This window comes from Lampetra planeri, chromosome 27 (genome assembly GCF_965212315.1).
Source record: "Lampetra planeri chromosome 27, kcLamPlan1.2.h2, whole genome shotgun sequence".
NCBI lineage: Eukaryota > Metazoa > Chordata > Hyperoartia > Petromyzontiformes > Petromyzontidae > Lampetra > Lampetra planeri.
Window position 1 is genome coordinate 4,731,004 of NC_136133.1, and position 18,072 is coordinate 4,749,075.

Consider the following 18,072-nt stretch of genomic DNA (forward strand, 5'->3'; position numbering starts at 1 on the left):
GTTCACGGGCCAAAGACAAAGATCCCCCGTATAGCCTTAACAGACTGTGGGGGCAAGTGCTGTTAGCGAGTAGCACCTATGAAGGTCGGCACGGACACACGAGGGAGTGGGTCAGGCCAGCACCACGCCCGGCCGCCTTTGTCTCCCGAGTGGCGATGTTTACGCACCAGGTACTCATTTGAGGCTTAGTCGACCCAGGGGAGGCCTAGAACCGATTTAGATAATCGTCACTGGGTGTTGGCGGTGAGCAGGAATCGAACTCGGGTCAGCGGATTAATAGCACAGCGCGCAAACGGCTCACACAGGAGTGTACGGGACACACGCAAAACCACAAACACACGCACGCGCGTTAACACTTTCGAGATGAGTTGGACATCGTCGGTAAGCTTGTCCACAGCATTCTGCAGGGGAAGTAATAATGTCTGTAGAGGAAATCAGGATGACATTTCCCGCAGAGTGCGCTGCTGTTGTTGCAGCAGAGAGCTTGTGCGAGATGCCACGCTCTCAAAGGTCAAGTATTGACTTCCCCCACTGCTGTCCCCGTTTCCCACTTAATCTCAAAAATCATGGGAAGGCACCAATAGGATTACTGAGACGGAAGACAAAGCGAACCTTAAAGGGAAGTGTCCCGATAAGACGGTAAGGTCATAGCTATCTGTAATAGAACTCGCCTTTTTGCCCGTCCATGGACGGGTGTATTGCAGTAAATCTGAAACTTGCAAGCGAAAAGCTGACCGCGACGTGATATATTCATTGCATCAATTCGTATGCCAATTTGTAAGGGCGCGGTGACACAGACTTATTTCATTAGAAGGTTATAATCCCTTGTTCATCAAGACGTCCTTTTTACTTTGATGTCTCAACAGCGTCACGGAGATCACGTGACGTGAGGGTTCTGCCTTTGTCGTGAGGGTTGTGAGTTGACGCCGAGGAGGGGGGAGGAGGCGCCTCACCCCCCCCCCCCCCCCATGTGGAGTGACGTCAGCCGCTAATTATGGGGGGGGGGGGGGTGTCCATTTGGAGGACGTCACTTGATCATGATTATTAATGATGGGGGCTGTTCGATGTGGCGTGACGTCACCTGCTCATGATTATTAATGAGGGGGGAGGGTGCTCCATGTGGAGTAACGTAACCTGTTCATGATTATTAATGAGGGGGCTGGTCGACGTGGAGTGACGTCACGAGCGTTGCACACAGACATTCTTGGCTCATTATAGTAGGTAATAATGGGGGGGGGGGGTGTCCATTTGGAGGACGTCACCTGCTCATGATTATTAATGAGGGGGCCTGGTCGACGCGGAGTGACGTCACGAACGTTAAGGACAGACATTCCTGGGTGATTATAGTAGGTATAGTGCAAAAAAATTACAATTATTTTCTGCTCAAATGAGCTTTGAGGCCTCTCTCCGGGCTCGTATCCTTGTTCACAGCCCTGTCGAGCCAGTGGTGGACATTCCACATTTCTATGGCGGGTAAGACAATCTCTACTGACCTTTCTCACAAAGTGGTATTCACTTTATCGACCCTGAAGCGATAAACCAGTTGAGTGAACCCTCAACCAGGATTGAATCTCACAGCGTTCCGATTGTGAGCCGCTTGCTCTATACCGCTGAGACACCTGGCCGGCGAAACGTTGAATTTTTGAAAATACGAATCAACTGTCAGGTACAGGTGGTAGAGTGCTCATAATGATAATAATATAATTTAAGGACTAGTGTAATCAGTAAAAGGTGGATAGGGTCGTGTAAGTATGAGACTTGCACTCCTTAGAATGGTGAGTGGGAGGATGGGTAGCAGGAGAATAGATGATCAAACACAAGAAAGCTAAAATGGCAATTGAATTGCCTTTTAACTATCCCTAGAACACAAATTGGAATCGGTGACAAAGCTCCCTTAACCTTGTAAATCTTCCTGAAAAAAATTAATATCCTTCAACAGACGATTAGTGCCAGATACAGCCATGCCATTTTGAATAAATTGCGGGTACATTTTTCGATTTGGGCAAAATTGGACCATGACGCCAGCACACAATGTCCTACTCTGGAGAATAACACCACGGGATCTTTAGCGTCCACCGTGACGCAGATGGTGCATTGTATTTGCGTAAAGACTACTTGACACACTTTTCTTGAGATGGCATTTTATTGAAAACACGTTCACTTGACGCAGACGGAGACCAGACCTGCAGCAGCCCCGAGTCTCCCACGCATCTCCCTCATATACGGACCAAGGCCACGCTCCCCTTCTCGATCCTTCTCCCTGACTCTAGACGCTCCCTCCACCGGGAGACTCTACCGTTCCCTTCCGGCACCTGACCACGCTCTCTTCTCGATTATTCCCGTAGCCACCAGTCCCTTCACACCCACAGCTGACACCCCAGTCAGTTCCTCCCGAAGCCACTAGTGAATTTGCACTGTCGGCTGACTCCCCTGTCGTTACCTCCCGTGGCCACTAGTCCACTCACACCGCATGTAGACTCTACTGTCATTACATTTGTACCGTGAATGCACCAGCATGAGTAATCAGGGCGGCCGCTGGATTCGATAAGTGATTCTTTGCAATGGGCCGAAGACTCTTAGTGCCAATGCACAGAGGGCTTTTTAGCTGGCCATCGGACAAAGACGGTCACTGCATCGCGTGCTTTCAGATGCCCTTCCACGGCCGTCTGGAACGCTCTTCCTTCCGATATTAGGAAACCGCTGGAGCCATGCACTTTTAACTCATCATCTAGATTGAAAACTCATTTCCTTCGAACTGCTTCTTGCGTTTAGTTCGTTGTCCGCCCCCCGCACCTCCGATTATCTCGGTTGGCTACGTACGGTGCGAAAGAAGTTCAACATGCATGGAATGTGCTGGAAGCTGTCGTTCCTTCCATGAAAGACGCCCGTGCGTGATTTATTTGTATTGTGGGGAAGCTGTTGCACGGCAGCTTCCAACACAGTTCTTGACAGAACGGGACCTTGAATCCAGTGGCAAGGAGATCGAGACAACTGGAAATATTGTTATGCTGCAACCTTCGTTCGCCTTTTACGGCCTTCGAGATCTCAGCGCCGTCTTCTTCCGCCGTTGATGACTTGTTAACCCATGGCTGGCGGCAGCTCGGCTTAGTCTAATGCTGGCCTATACTCGCCATGCCACAGCATCGTCAAAGGGTATACATGTGGCTTTTCAAGAGCAAAATCATTGCCATCTGCAGTACTGACCACACCCTGGTGGTGCTGTCGCTGCTGGGCCCACGACTGCACAATTCGTCAGGCTTGCACCCCCCCCCCATCTCCCACCCCCTTTCTTTTTTCGCAGCGAAACCTTCACAGAAGGTATTTCCACTATCCCCCACCTGCGTAGCAGTGCTGGGTAGCAGTGCAGCTCTGCTTCCAGTACCAGTGGCGGCTCCTGCAAAATCTCTCAGGGGGGGCAAATGTCTGGATGATTGATAAGGATAAGGTCCACCCATGCAATGGATAAATTAACAGCTTAAGCATGTAAAGGCAACTTCACTTCTTTAATATTAATGAAAAATAAAGTGACTCTTACAATACATCTTGTTTGTTTCTATACTCACTATTAAAACAAACCACTCAAGTTTCTTTTATTAAAGATTCCACTAGGTGGCGACAAATTATGTTGTTGGATGAAACGTGCTTACGTATGATGACGTAAGCACGTATGATGACGTAAACACGTTAGGGCGAGCCCTCCCGGAAGCCATAGAGAATGCATTGCAGCGCCCCCGTTCGAAAAAAAACATCTTTGAATGTAAGTCTATGGGGCCACTCGGGGCGATTCTCAGCTGGAGGGAAATCGTCCAAAAAGAGGCGGTACTCCACAGAACGTAGCATGACGCTGATTGGACTATATCCAGAGGCACAGTGACGGCTAGCGTGACTCTGTGGTTGAATGACATTGGTGGTGCGTCGCCCAATCGCCCTAATGAAGAAACCGCCCCTGTCCAGTACACACATGTGCCGTGCCAGCTGCTACTATACTCCCTAAGCGCATGCAACGTCGAAGAGACTCGTGAATTGGTCTGCAGGGATGCGTGGCGTGTATGGCCTGCGCCACTGTCCATAGGGCATGTGCTGCATAAAAAAAAAACCCAGATACAACCCTGAGTGCAAAACGAAAGGAGATATGTTCCTTTGCACTTCGCAGTAAGAGCTGCCTGCCTATCAGGTGCGTAGCGCAACCACGGTGCTTTAAAATTAAACAAATTATTCGGTGATGCTGCTGCTGCTGCTGGGTTGGCAGTGGTGCACAATTCATACAAAAAAAACCACCCATCAACACATTCCTCCATACCGCTGTGGCCTTACAAGGACACATTCATACATGACGTTTCAGGCAATGGTCCATCTTCATGATGCGTGGAGCAACGATGTGTGTGCTAGCGGTTAGCACGCTGCGCTAAGAACCTGGCGACCCGGGTTCGATTCCCGCTCACGGCCAACACCAGTGACGAGTATCTGAACCGGTGATTGACCTCCCCTAGGTTTACTCGGCCGCAAATGAGTACCTGGTGCGATGTGCTAACATCGCCACTTGGGAGACAAAGGCGGCCAGGCGTGGTGTTGGTCACCAACCCTTCTCGTGTGTCTCGCCGGCATTCATAGGTGCTCGCTAACAGCACTTGCTCCAACAGTCTGTTCAGGCTACACGAGCGATTCTTGTCTTTATTTTTGCGCTATGAAAAAGGACCGTTCCTCTTCTAGGGCCTCAGTGTGTTATTTATAAATTTGTTTCATTTTTGTTTTCTCTGTTCACGGAGCCTTTTAGTGCAACTACATGCAACACTCACGCGGTGTGCTGCGGACGGTAATTCACAAGCAGAGTGCATTCCATATTCTTTGGGTCTTTCGGTAAAGTCATGCAGTTAGGTTGAAAGAAAATAACAAAACAATTTTTTTGTTTGTTATTTTTTTGATATTTTATTTGAACCTATCTACGTGACTTTACCGAAAGACCCAAGAATATGAATTCCTGCAGTCACGAAACTTTAAGTCAAGAGTGCATTCCACTTGTTGACTTTAATCAGCTGCCTCTCCCAGGTGTAAGAACGATAGTGCAGCTTTTGAACTTAAAATATACACCAGCGAGCCCTAAGTAGTGTGTATGCAGTACAGGCACTTGTAAACTTTTTCTCATTGGTATACGCCAGCTCATGTGACCACGTGGGAAAAGCTAAGTGCAATCAGAAACTCTTTGTGCTTTAAAAAAATATATATACTTGTGCGTGTCAGGAGTAAAATAGTGATTTGATGCGTTTTAATATCCACTGTCCAGGTCCATCCAAAGTCGAAACCTCACATGGTTGAACAGAAAAAATTAATTGTACATTTTTCAGGTGATTTCCTTGTTTACTAGCAAGCATCCCAGTAAACATGCAAACGTTGGGCCGACGTTGACATCAAGCGACGTTGACCCATCGTTGTGAGTTCACTGAGACATTTGCATGGCTAAGGCAGCAAGTCGGCCAAAATTAACCCATCGCTGCTGACCTCCCTATGAGTCATAGATCGTCCTATATCAGTGCGGGATTCTCCTAGTAGCAAAAGTAGCTACATATGTTACGGGCCCCGCACTTTCAAGGGCCCCGCGATAATTGCTTTGAAGCTATTATCAATTCCGGTTCAGTGATTCTGCACTTGCTCTATTACTATAGTACTATACCGCCTTCAACTTTTATGAACGACTGGGTGTTTAAGGTGAGCGATTTGTCGTATTATCTGGCTGTATAGCATATGAAAAAATACAATTACTTTACTATGCAAGTAAAAAATGTGCCTTTTAATATTTACGTGTTTTTTTTTTATTTAGGGCCCCTTTATAACATATTCTACAGGCTCCGCACTCGCTTAATCCGGCACTGCCCTATATGCATGTGTTTACATCAGTCACCCCTGTCAGACCGTGACCATATAAGGTTCTGAATATGCGTGCGTGTGCGTTGCGTCCTATACAGGGATATAATCTGGAGAGTAAAGTCCATCGCAGAAGATGGAGAGATCTAATCAGCCGCTGTGCAGGTGCTCGTGTGGAGAATGTGTGATCACGGTGGCAGGAGGCTATAGGGGAGGCATTCATCCAGCAGTGGATTGTATCATTTCTAGATTTGAAGCTTTCGTGACTGCAAGGATTCATACTCTTAGTTCTTTCGGTAAAGTCACGTAGGTAAAAAATGAAATTAAAATTAATTTATTGTTTTATTTTTATTAATTTTAATTTCATTTTTTACCTACGTGACTTTACCGAAAGAACTAAGGGTATGGATTGTATCATGTCCGATGCGGATTGAGTTCACAGGACACATTGGTTAAACTCACGAGACGGAATGTGGTTACAACGCAAAACGGTACGTAAACGTGACGGTATTTTCCGGATTATAATACGCAACTTTTGCTTTAAAATACAGGTGGGGGGCTGGCTGGTTGGGGGAGGGGGGCGTAAGTGCGTCTTATAATCCGAAGCAATACGCCAAATGCTTCAAAGTTCACGTGACCCAAATAGGGCAGGAAAACATTTGACCGGATAGGAACTCCGATGAGTCTGTCTCTCGTTCTCTCTCTCTCTCTCGTGGCCAACCCGAAATAGTCATTAAGCAACGTGGCTCGCCCCGGATCACTCAGCGTGTCGCGGGCAATCACGTTTTGCACGGCGGAGCAAAAGAGCAAAACGCGCCCTCGCTGTCCTCGAATGGCACCCTGGAGCGAGGGGGTTAAAGGCGGCGCGAGATTTTGCATTTGCAACGCCACGTTTACTTTTTAACACCGAAATAATAACAAGAAAACAAAACGGAGAAGCAAGCCCCACCAGCGTATGCATTGCGCCTCCGTTAGGCAATCTCCAGATTCGTCGTTGAATGCACTCGTTTGATTCGTTTGGTTTTCCTGCTAGCTATGTAATCGCTCGTGATGAACAGCGGATTCCTCCAAGAATTAAAATGAAAGTTGCTTCTGATTGTGAGCTGTAGTCCCCCCCGCACCCCCTCCATATAGACCACCGCCTGTGTGTTGGAAAATAAACCCACAGCATTCACAATTTGAGGACTGAGAATAGGGTTTTACCCTTTTATCTGGCAAACAAAACAGGCGTTAAGTTGTTAAAACACCAAACTGAAACCTTTTACAAGGAATCATGTCTGCATTAACCACAATACTTGTGGTCAGAATGCAAACAAAAAACATAGTCTGATAATATATGCATTGTCTTTGAAACTGATAGGTCCACACGAGAGACAGCTTTCTTTTGAGCCTCGTCTCAAACGGTGTTAGACCAGAGGACGCCAAGAGGCGTACAATTTGAGTACTGTCGCGTTTCGCTGGTGACTACAACAAGCCTCATCAGGTGGTATTCCAGAATTGTGAAGGAATTGTGAAGCAGTCTTCCCCCCTCCCCGCTGAGGCTCCATCCCCTCCCCTCCCCCACCTCAGGCCCTTCCACACAGACCACACCCCCAACGAGCTGAGGCTCCACCCATCCCCACAGACCACGCCTCCCGCTAAGGCACCACCCCCTCATCCTTCAGCCACCCTCCGGACTTCCCCGCAGACCAACGCTATACGCCCCCTGCTCGCTGAGGTTCCCACCCTCCCCTCAGCCACCCTCCCCACAGACCACGCCCACCCGCTAAGGCTCCACCTCTCCCCGTCTGTTAGGCACCGCCCCACAGAACACGTCATGCCCCCACCCAGCTTGAAGCTCCATCCCCTCCCCATAAACCACGCCCCTCCCCACTAAGGCCCCTCCCCCCCACCTCAGGCCCTTCCCAATAGACCACTCCACTCCCCCACCTCAAGCCCCGCCCACAAACCACCCCCCTCCCCCACCTCAGGCCGTTCCCAATGGACCACTCCACTCCCCCACCCCCCTCCCCCACCTCAATCCCCGCCCACAAACCAACCCCTCCCCCACCTCAAGCCCTTCCCAATGGACCACGCCCCTCCCCCACCCCCCTCCCCCACCTCAAGCCCCGCCCACAAACCACCCCCTCCCCCACCTCAGGCCCTTCCTAATGGACCACGCCCCTCCCCCACCTCAAGCCCCGCCCACAAACCACCCCCCCACCTCAAGCCCCGCCCACAAACCACGCCACTCCCCCTTACCCCCTCCCCCACCTTAAGCCCCGCCCACAAACCACCCCCTCCCCCACCCACCTCAAGCCCCGCCCCCCGGCGCGTTCCCGCTCTCGGCACGTGCGCGCGCACCCCGGCCGCCATATTGGGAGGAGAGCGCGGCCCAGCGAGTTTGCGTTGAACACCCCCGACACCTGTTGCCGCCAAAACCCCCCCCCCACCACCACCACCAACCTCCTCGCTCTCTCTCTCTCTAACATCACAACATCACACGCAGGTCGCCTCAGACGAATTACACGTAAATTATTTGAGACGAGGGGAGGGGGGGGTTAAAGAGTAAAAAAAAAACTCGAAAAATAATTTCGCAGCGATCGAGCATCGTGAGGAGCTTTCGACCGATTCGACCACGAGGGTTTTTTTTCTTTTCTTATTTTGTTGCCCTCACACGCGGTCACCACCGTTGTTGCGGCGTTTCTCGTTTCTCCGCGTCCCCCCGGCTGCTGCCGGGTCTTTCCGCAACGCGCCCGGCGTTCCCCGTGCTTGGGTGAGTGTGAATTGCCCGGGCGAAGTGCGCAATTGGTTTGTGTTAATTGGGTAAACGTACCGTCTTGTAATGAATGTCGATCTTTGTTGCATGCTGCGGGGTTTTTTTTGTATACGCGATATGTGTACCCTGAGTGTGTGTGTGCGCGCCGATCTCGTTGGTTTTAAGAGGCACTCGAGGGGTCCTTTTTTAATGGAACTGCAAGTAGATCGTTCTGTGTCTCCGCGTTGTTCTAAAGCAACGTTAAATACTCAATTAATCGACGTAATTTGCTGCTCGATCGTTGCGTGTACTGCGATTATAGAAGACAAATTCAACACGGCCAGTCGAGCAAAAGACTAGTGCACAACGTGGCCCCCTCTGATCCAATGTTGGCCTCACCATCGGGGGAGGGGTATGAAAAGCAAGCCCTCAGTTGCACTATTTCACTTACATATACCACCCACCCCCAGTACCGTAATCGCCAGGCGTGTGCTAAGAAACCATTCGGCATCGTGTTGTTAAAAGTTTACACGGGTCATCTTGGCCGGACGGGAAACGCGACCTTGCCTAATGCTGCTGCCACTGCCGCGTGTAATTTCGCAAGCGCCATGTGGTAAGCGAGCCCTGGGCACAAGTTACCATCGCCACTTCCTTATCGCGAAACTCGGCTTTGTTGGCCGCGGAAAATACGTTTACTGTAACTTCGACACATTCCCCCACCTCCCCCCTTTGTTGCTGTGTCTGGCGACGTATTCGCTTACTACACATACTCATTGTTGATGTGTCCAGCCAAGAACTACACTTGTACACACGTGTGTTGCTGTGTCTGGCGACGTGTTCGTCACACACTCCTTGTTGCTGCCTAGAGACATTACTAACACTTCTACACAACTCCCTGTTGCAGTGACTAGCCACGTATTAGCTTACTACACATACTCATTGTTGATGTGTCCAGCCAAGTATTAACTACACTTTTACACATACACACGTGTGTTGCTGTGTCTGGCTACGTATTCGTCACACACTCCTTGTTGCTGCCTAGAGACATTACTAACACTTCTACACATACTCCTTGTTGCAGTGACTAGCCACATTACGTCTACACAACTACTCCCTGTTGCTGTGTCTAGCCACGTATTACTACACTTCTACACACACACACTGTGCTTGTTGTTGTGTCCAGAGAGCTTTTCTCCGCGGACTACTTGCTGCTGCCCAGGTGCGTATTTACCACACTTTTACACATGTTGCTGTGTGTAGGCACGTCTTGGGCACACTTGTGCACGTACTCCTTGCTGCTGTGTGTAGGCACATATTAACTAAACGTTTCCACACATTTCTCCATGCTGTCGTGTAGACACACTTCCACACCTGCTCCATGCTGTTTTTAGGCACGTGTGGACCTTTGTAACCGGTTGTATTTGAGTCTCATCCGAGGGGGGTGGTGCCTTCTTTGGTTTTCACCCACATGTAAGCCACTCCTTTTAAAACGGGCAATTGGAACATCCCAATGCACGAACCCTCCTGAAATGGGCCATCTGCCTCGGCGAGACTTTTCTGGATAGATAAATCACGTCACCTTGATGGATTTTGTGAAAATGGGCCTGTAGAATCCAATAAATATTCCCCTGGATTCCAAGACCTTCCTGAAAGGGAAAAGTCACCCGAACGTATGCCCGGTGTCAGGAATGTATATATAAAAAAATAGGTCACTAAAACTAATCATTTTATTTTATTTTACCAGGTAAGGCCCACTGACCGATATTTAATCTCTTTTTCAGAAGCACCCTGCCCATAAATGATAGCTCAACGAGAAGGGGCTTATCATGTGGACATTTAACGCACTCGCACCCACCGATTTATAAGACGGGGCACCTTAACTATTTGCTTAAATTTCAGTGGAAAATATATGCACTACTATCATCCACGTTTTCTTCTTTGCTGCTGCCAACTCAAACAACATGTTCGATTGTATGAAAGCAGTTAAGTAATACGCTTCACATCCTGTATCAGTGCTGTGCCGAACGGTGAAAATAACAGGCTGTGTAGAAACATAAGAGCGTTTACGACACGAGATGCAATTTTAATTTGCACGTTTACAACTAAAAACCTTTTTTGGACCGGTCAATTTAAACTGAGTTATGCACTCCCAGAAGCCCATGGCGCGGATGGGTTGTGTAGGAATTACATAAATATTTTGTTTTATTTGGAGACGGATATGTGGATGCATTGTTTGTTTTGTTATTTTTATTCTCCATAACGACGCTTATTATTTTGAGTGTGTAGGAATATATATTTTAGTTTGCCTCAAACTAGGACTCCATTATCGTAAAGATAGGGTGCTTCCCTATAACAGAATCAGAATATTGATTTATACTGGAGGAATCCTTTGAGCTATAAAGCTATTTTTGACAGATGTCCATAAAACACCATGATTGATTCAAGCAAACCTGACTGCCGATAAGACCACGATGTCGACACCAGCTGAGAGTTTGCTTGTCTTGAATCAATGCCACTGGAATTACTACGCACCCCCAGAAATGCCGTGGGGATGATGGGTTGTGTGGAGAGACGGATAGGCGAAAGTCTTGAGACGTTGCTTATATCCGGTCTAGGTGGCTTGGCAGTCGAGCGAGACTACAAAGAAATCCGAGTTCAAATCCTGATAGGGGTTTACATAGCCATATTGTTCCTTCTAGGTTATGAGTAGTATCACTTGGAGGGAGAGTTAACGGTGGTTGTCATATGGATATACTCGTTCCCGTCATGGGAACGTGGAACACCGCTGTAATGTCCATTTGAGAAAGACATCCCATGATCCTCTTCTCTCTCGACCATTTTAGGAAGAAAAGCGATAGACCGACACGTGTTTTATTCTCTGTTGTTGAAAAGCCCTGGCTTTATTGCAGTTTGACGTATTAGCGAGATAACCAAAGGATTAAACAGGTCAATGCAGTGTGTAATGTTATCCGTACTGTACATTCATCACTCGGCACCGGAGCTCACGACTAATCCTCTGGCCGAGAAAGGCCCTTTTCTCTTGTCTCGTTTTGGTTCCTGCGAATAAAAAAAATGTAGAAAAGCCACGTTCTTCCCTCATTAAAAGAACTATTCACAACCCCGTAATCCACAGTTGGATGGATGCCTCGCATCTCCATTGGCAAGTGTTTCACCATACTTCGCTGCTCTAGTCACTGTAAGTTGTTGAATGGAGGCCCAGAAACTGTTTCAGATATTACCAGCCACTGATGGTAGCCATGGCCAGGATTCAAACGGCTATGGTGGCGAGATGTTTAACTACTTCGCCTGATAAACAGAAGGCATTGGGTTCGATTCCGACGCCTGCTGTGTATATTTGGAGTTGGCATGTCTCTCCATGGTCGCGTGGATTTGTTTCCGGGTTCTCCGGTTTTTCCGTCTACCTTTAGAAACATCCGTTTTAGAGTATTTAGCTGCTACAAATGTTCACGATGATAAGCCACTTCGTTGAGCTATCCTTTGAGAGAGCCAGGTCGCTTAATAAAAATAGCGATATAGCTCAGTGGGCCTTTCCTGTTGAAATATAAAATAGTTTTAGCCTCACAGCACAGTACACTAACCACGGTGCCACCGCTCCAACACTTATTGTTATTATTGTCTACACATACGTAATTGACCGTGCTTAACCTTTCCTTAACTCTGCCTGAATACATTAGTGTATTGAGTGGTTTATTTGGGTACATGCAGTACAGTATGTGATTCTTTAGCGCATCTTCGTGTTTATATGTATGATTTTGTAAACTGGTAATCGTTTATAGCTCTAATTATAACACTATGGCATGTTGCCTACATTGTACGGTGTGTTGTTAAAAGGCACCACAGCATATCGTGTTGCTGGGAGTGTCGGTTGTACTGCAATTGGCTAATGGGGAAACCCGTCCATATGCGCTTCAACTTCTGTGGGGGTGCTGCCAACGTCGTTGATATCACTGTTGGAGTGTGTGAAGCCAGCATTACCTTCTAAGAGTAACCTCAATAATTCAAGTGGTACCGCAATAACCTGAAACTCGGGAGACATCGTCTGGCGGTGACGATGGATTGTTGCTTCCACGTTTTCAGAAACGTTTATCCCAAATGTAAAATAATCTACATCGAGGCATTAATTCGTAGTTGTGGTTTTATTATAATATGCCGCCCGTGAATTTTGACTAACTACAAACCTAGACATTCAATGTTGGTCATTATGGAAATGGTATTACAATAGTTTAGAATCAGAAAATGTATTTATCCCGGAGGAATTCGATAAGCTATAAAGCGGGTAAGAACGTTACAACAACAAACAATACAAAAACATGATAGTGCAAAGTACAATAAAGGTAAACAAATCGCCCAAATACAACGAAAACATCCCCATCCTACCAGGCAAAGCCTACTGAGGTATTAACTTATATTTCACAAGCAACCTGGCCACAAATGATAGCTCAACAAAGTGGCCCATCATTTGGACATTTATAGCACAAGTTATCTAAATAATCTGAATGCATGATTTTAAATGTGGAGGACAAAAACCGGAGGAGTCGGAGAAAAATCCACGCGACCACGGGGAGAGCATGCAAACTCCAAATATACAGGCGTCAGAGATAGGTATGAATATAATCTGGTATTAAATCACTGCCTATTAACAGTGTAGACCAGGGGTCGGCAACCTACGGCTCCGGAGCCGCATGCGGCTCTTTACGGGCTGCTTCTTGACGATATGTACGTATGTACAGTATGTACTCAGATGCATTGCGGCTCTTGAAATACTGAATTTTGTACCGAATTGGAAAGAAATGGCTCTTGTTATTTTGGTTGCCGACCCCTGGTGTAGACAATACCGTAGGTGTAACGGGTTTACAATGCGCGGAAATAACTTTACTTGTACAAGTACAACTGTATGCGTGTAAGTGGCATAACCTGACCATTAATCATATACTAACACGTGCAGACAATTTTTTTTTACTCAATGCATTCCCTGCACGCTAAATGCCTTTGAATGCATTACATATGTATATACATATCCTTAATGTCTATTTTTGCAAACAACTTTTTATAGTTTTTAAAGGCCCCTTATTACAATCAGAAGTAAATTGGGAAAACCCGATAATGGGTCGCACGCTAAAACTTGTGAGAGTCTGCGACAGAGCCAATCCACCCCACACTCGCTTCAGAACCAATTTGGCAGTAACCCTTGCGGGCTTGTGTACCCACAATGTGCTGCTCCTCGCCGTTTGACATGGATGCGTGCAGGGGAACATATTTTATTTAAGCGTAGCATATGTTTACGTGGCTAAAAGAGCCCATGGGTTTGACGCAATGGAAAATGTATTTTTACATACATAGTTCAACCACCGCCGCTGTCGACTATCATTTTCTTACCAGAGGTTCCATAAACTACAGTGTAGTGCCATTGTAATAGACATGCATATTAACAATGAGGCATTAAAAAAATAGGCTTGATTCAAAACCTAGGATGAGAAGCATTCCAGTAGGTGAGTGCATTGCTCACGATTTCCTCCTATCATGGATTTCAGTACAGTCACGCATGTATGATGCCAGTTTTACTGTGGTTAAAATAAGCTATGCTGCTGCTGTTTAAAAAAAAATCAGCCCTTTCTCAATTCACCGTTGGATTAAGGTCTCCCCATGACTCTCCTGCCGTATCATACTATGGTTAAGTGGGCTACCTCGATAGGGCCTGTACAGTAATGCTAGTTAGTGGTGATGAAGGCTCCACGTGATTCGTCTATGACCAAATTAATAACTGTTCGGAATGCACCTCAGTCTTTTTTACATTTTTGAAGTCGTGCAGGGGTTCAGCCTTTATTACTTTGGTAACCAGCATACACAAATATATTTTATAGGCCTCGGCTTTGTGGTGAGGAGGAATGTAATATCCTTTTCGTACTCCGTACTATGCTTCCCACCTTAAACCTATACAGACCAGTGTGGTGAAGTATGGTCATTTAAACCTACAATGCGTTGAGGCCCTCATTCAGCAATGTATTGACTGTACATTTACATACAATAATGCTACCTCATTAGGGATGTTTGATTATTTACAGAATTTTAATGTTTTGCTGCTAACTCGGAAGGAAGTTGCAAAAGCTTAAATTTGCATAAGCTCTATAGAATTAAGATGGTGAGTTAGCAGTTTAATTTCTAAACGAGAAAACATGCTCGCTTTGTCTGGTATGTTTATTGGACGAAAAATTCTGCTTTATTTTAATTTTGATATGCTTTTGATTAATTTCATCAAACGGAAACCCTTTTTGTGGATAACCAAATTTTCAGTAATCAAATCTTTGGTCATAGAAACGTGCAAGATGATGGGCAGTGGCGCTGGGTAAGAGGGGTGTTGTGGAGATTTCCTATCGCACGTGTGCCAATTTTGTAATCACAAAACGTGTGTCATGGCTGTTTTCCACAGCCGGTAGCAACTGTGCTTGTTCAGTTTGGGACATCAAGCATAGTTTGCTCACCAAGCCTGCATTGGTTCCCATGGCAGCATGGCCCCCTGATTTCTGGATCTGTTCAGGCATAAACAGCAGCAGCTAAACTGTGTAGCCTTGAGGCTGAAGCGTCCGTCCACCTTTCGTAGAAACATACAAGTCCATGCTGTGGCGATTGGGATCCAAGTGTTGCCTTCACTGAGCTCAGCCAGGCACCACAGTGGTGAGACGTTAATTACCTCACCTGGTATAGAGGAGGTCGTGGGTTCGATCCTGATCTCTGACGCCTGTATTTTCAGAGTTTGCATGTTTTTCCCGTAGTCACGTGGCTTTTTCTCCGGGTCCTCATGTTTTTCCATCCACATTTAAAAACATACGTTTAGAATACTTGGCTGTTATAAATTTCCACATGATAAGCCACTTTGTTGAGCTATCATTTATGGCCAGGTCGCTTCTAATAAAAAGAGCTATATGGGCCTTACCTCCTAAAATATATTTTTTAATAGTTTAGTTTAATACGTTTTACGGGGGAAACCATATGGGTTCATCTGTCCGCTACACAGCTTTAGCAGCGCGTGTTCCAGGGTAGCAGCGGGGTTCTATCCACACCAGGGGTCGGCAAGAAAACATAACAAGAGGAGCCATTTTTTAGTTTATAATTCGGCCAACAGCTCAACGTTTCAAGAGCCGCAATGCAACGCGAACGCGAGACGGTGGTCGTGAATGATTAGCGTTGTGAAGCAAAATAGCGTCACCAATCACTCCTCCGGAGCCGCAGGTTGCCTGACCCTCCCCCAACCACCCCGATCCATACGATGTTGGCCAAGGAGTTGTTAGTTGCCGAATCGTCGCGCCAAAGAAGTCGTCGCACTTAGTCGACAATGTCCAATGCTGTGTACAGCCGGCCCCCCCTAGTTTTTGTTTGGCGTGACGTGCTTTTAGCATCGCACACGCAGGTGGTGGATCCTTCGGTTGTGGCAAAAGTGATGGCTAATTTCTTGTTGATGCTCTGCACGGTTCGGATTGCAGATGTGCAAAGTTGTATTTGCGTGTGCCGTGAATGGAGGGGGCCTTGCATGAATTAATGTTGCTCAACGGCTATATTGCTTTGCATACTCAAAATAGCTGTGCATATTATTGTCGGGATGCAGAGGACCATGCGAATGGTGTTGGGATCTGAAAACATTACTGGGTTGCACTCGAGTGCCTAACATGTGGTAGCATCGTGCGTAGCTTTGAACCTTTCAATTTTTGCAGTACCTGTTCCTTGAGTTGGCTCTCACAGTTGCAGCAATTTTCATAACTTAACCACAGCATGGGGCAGCAATAGCCCGATTTTTGTCTCCGCCCCCTTTTACATCATTTTATGAATGCGTCGTCGCTTTATTATTAACACCGCTACCTGATCTGCGTCGCCTCAAACCCACACTCTGACAGCATCGTCCATCCTTTCTCGTTATCCATCGCCTATCCACCTCCACCTACCATGGACACGAACTTCTTTGCATCGCGCATAGAGAAATGTACTATACTGTAGAGTACAATATATTATGTACGTACAGTATTTTGGTGATTGTTTCTAGTGCACTGTCTTATTGTACCCTGTATAATTTGTCCATTTTTACTGCTGTACACTAGTGTTGAGTACAGTATTTTTTGTAATTTAATATTTAATGTTGTGGGTATGCCTAGGATGAAGATGCGCGCATGAACAGAGCTTCACCACACCCTCCGCTGTATTTGTTTATTGCGCGCGTAAAAAAACTGCTTTGATTTAACGTCGTTTGGATATCCGTCATCGCTTCTTTCAGGAACGCATCCCCTGCGTAAACTGGGGCATTAATGTTATTGGAATTATTTTTAAATGCCGTCACGTTTTTGAACATGCTCTGAGGTTTAGGGCACATGTTTTTCGCTTAAAGTTTACATTCAAATAACATTTCTATAATTTTTTTATTGTTACATTGCATTAAACGCATTGTGGAATTCAGACTGTTGAACTAACCCAAGGCACTTGGCTTGTATGTTGAACTACTTTCGCACTGTACGTAGCCAACCGTGCTAATCAGAGGTGTCGGTGAGAGTGATTTGGAGATGAACAAACATTTTTAAGAATGGACGTCAAATGTACTTCGTGGGACACTTCAGCCAACTTTGGAAGTTGGCAGACTGCATATTTGTCATCCTTAGGAATGTTTTCCATGAATAGCATTTGTAGATTGACCATCGCACCATGCCTGTATTTATCTGTGGGCCACACATGAGTGATCCCATGTTTAAGTGGTGAAAAATGCTTGGAGGGAGTGGTAGTGTAGCGGTGAGCGCACTGCGCTACAAACCCGGCGACCCGAGTTCGATTCCCGCTCATTACCAACACCAGCGATGATTATTTGAATTCGTCCTGGGCCTCCACTAGGTCGGTCTCAAATGAGTACCTGGTGCGGTATATAAACATCACCGCTGAGGAGACAAAGGTGGCCCGGCATGGTGCTGACCACCCACCCCCTCGTGTGCCGTGCCGACCTTCATAGGTGCTCGCTAACAGCACTTGCCCCTACAGTCTGTTCAGGCCATACGGGGGTTTTTGTCTTTGTTAACATACCTAACTAGGTCAAAATTGTGTAGCCGTGTTCTCCTTTCTTGCCCACAAATCTAGTGTCCAATCCCAGTAGGCAACATCTTCCACCAGCCAGTGTGGTAAACAATATATACATCTTTTATGCTTTAGAAATGTTCATGTTAGTAAAGGGTTTGTTGGGCATATCTTATGTGAATTGTTTTTTCATGTGTGTCTTTATTGTTTTCCGTGATGTTAATACATTTAACAAGGTCATTTGGCCGAGTTATGTTCGTGACAATCCTGAAACCATTTAATTGTGACTGACCCTGTGACATTTACAACTAGTTCTGGGATCGTCCCGTGTGAAATGTGCTGGCACTTACGCGCGTGATCTCCTCCACCATGGGTACTACTCGGCGTGCCACCACAGACCCATTCTTTTGATT

At 46.6% G+C, this 18,072-nt stretch overlaps 1 protein-coding gene across 6 annotated transcripts in view; it reads left to right on the plus strand.

Moving 5' to 3' along the window:
- The first annotated feature begins 8,212 nt into the window (after positions 1–8,212).
- The window catches only part of LOC144728055 (CUGBP Elav-like family member 1), a 48,362-nt gene continuing 38,502 nt past the window's right edge, over positions 8,213–18,072 (plus strand). For 4 of the 6 annotated variants that reach the window (XM_078607283.1, XM_078607288.1, XM_078607287.1 and 1 more), the window contains exon 1: positions 8,213–8,614. The gene's annotated coding sequence lies outside the window, so the exon portion shown is untranslated. Of the gene's footprint in view, positions 8,615–9,115; positions 9,210–9,711; positions 9,816–18,072 lie in introns of those variants that run through there. The other 2 variants (XM_078607286.1, XM_078607285.1) reach the window with 2 other exon arrangements.